Here is a 1,803-nt window from a genome sequence, read left to right as displayed (position 1 = left end):
CCCCCGCGCCCCGTGGGGCCTGGGGGCGGCCGCCCACCCCTTATTCACCAGCTCCTGCTTCTCCCTCCACAGGGCTCGAGGCAGCCGAGCTACACAGAACGATAAAGCCCAGTGAGCGGGCAGGCTCAACCGGCCCGAGTGGCCCGGTGCAGCCGCCCAGCACCGCTGCGACCCAGGGCGAGCCCCAGCTCCGGCCCCACACAGGCGCCCACTCCCAGCGCCCGCCCCTGAGGAAGTGCTTGTCGCGCCTGTGGGCACAGCAGCCCGCGCAGCAGCAGCAGCCGGGCGGCACCCCGACCCGCTCGCTCGGCACTGACCGTCCCCGGAGCCTTCCCCTCGCTGTCCGCGCCCCGAGTCACCGGCGTCCCTGCACTCACGTGCCCCGAGCTGCCCAAGCGTGGGCCGAGGGAAAGGCAGGGCGCCCGCGTGGCACCTGGCCCGTTGGCCCCGTAGCTACCACCTGGACGCACCCACTCTGACACGCCCAGCCCCGGCTGCAGGGTCTGCCCACCAGGCAGCGACAGCAGCACCCCGGGAGGCTCGGCTGCCGGGCTGTGCAGCCGCCGGACGGCGCCCCCAGGTTGGCTGCGGAGGCCGAGCCGTGACACGCCCGCCCCGCCTCCAGCAGGTTGCGTTTTTCCTCGTGGGGGCGCCCAAAATGCGGAACTGTGCAGCATTTCGCCTGGCGCTCCCTCCCCGCCAGCACCGCTCGGGGCCCACCCGCCTCGGTCTGGGTCTTGGCCGCGGCCGGCTCCCCTGCGCAGATGGCGCGGCCAGAGCGGTAACGGCTCGGCGTCTGGGTCTCGGGCTCCGCTGGCGGCCCGTCTTTAAACACAGCGGTTTCCGGGCAGTGAGCAGGCCCCGGCCCCTCCAGGCGCACTCCGGTGCACGGCTTGCATGCAACGGCCGGCGAGGACGGTCTGGCGAGCCGAAGGGCACAGGCCCACGCTGTGCCAGCGCCACCCTCAGCATGGCAGAGCCAAAGCGGAGACTGACTGACCCAGAGAAAAACACAAGGGGCCCAGCCACGTGCAACGAGCCAGGAAGCAGCCGCTGGACACCCAGAGGCCGCCTCGCCCCGCCCCAAACATGGACCCCCGCACAGCGCACACACCACCTCAAGCGTGCGGGGACTGGCTGGGCCCCGGGGGCATTCGCAGGCCAGGTGAGGGCCCAGGGCTGGGGAGGGTGCTCCCCAGGGAGACGGCAGGGCGCCTGACATTCCGGGAGCCCCGCTTGTGGCCTGCACACGGGGCTCAAATTCCAGCCCGGCCACCGCCTCTCACTGAGCTGTCTCCTGCCCTCCTGGACTGGCCCTGGAGGGCTCAGGGTGCCGTGTCCCGCCCTCCTGCTGCGCTCACGCTGCTTATTCCCGACGCAGGGCCAGCCCGCGGGGTGCCCTGTGTCGGGCACCACAAACAGTGCAAATAGTCTGGCATCTGTGCCCTTCTTCACAGTCACGATGGGACAGGGCACAACTGGGCAGCTTGGGTTTCCAGTCTGAAACCAGCCCCTGCTGCCACTGCCCAGCCCTGCACCAACAGAGGAGCCTGCCCCGCGGCAGACTCAGGTGCCAGGCTGCGCCTTCCGGGCAGGGGGTGACCAGTGGTCGGGCCAGCGGGGCACGGGGATGACCAGCAGGGGCCAGGGTGCCCGAGAGTGGCCAGCGGGTCAGTCCAGGACCCACGGCCGCACGTCTTCTCCGAGGGCCGGCAGGGGCCTACTGGGAACAGGCGCGAATCCCACCCCGCGCCGGGCACGGGCACCAGCCGCCGCCGGCCGCCACCCGCGATCGCGAGGGCC

This window comes from Condylura cristata, unplaced genomic scaffold, assembly GCF_000260355.1.
Source record: "Condylura cristata isolate star-nosed mole 26May11 unplaced genomic scaffold, ConCri1.0 scaffold00007, whole genome shotgun sequence".
Classification (NCBI taxonomy): domain Eukaryota; kingdom Metazoa; phylum Chordata; class Mammalia; order Eulipotyphla; family Talpidae; genus Condylura; species Condylura cristata.
The sequence above is the reverse complement of the archived record's forward strand: the minus strand, read 5'-3'. Positions refer to the sequence as shown.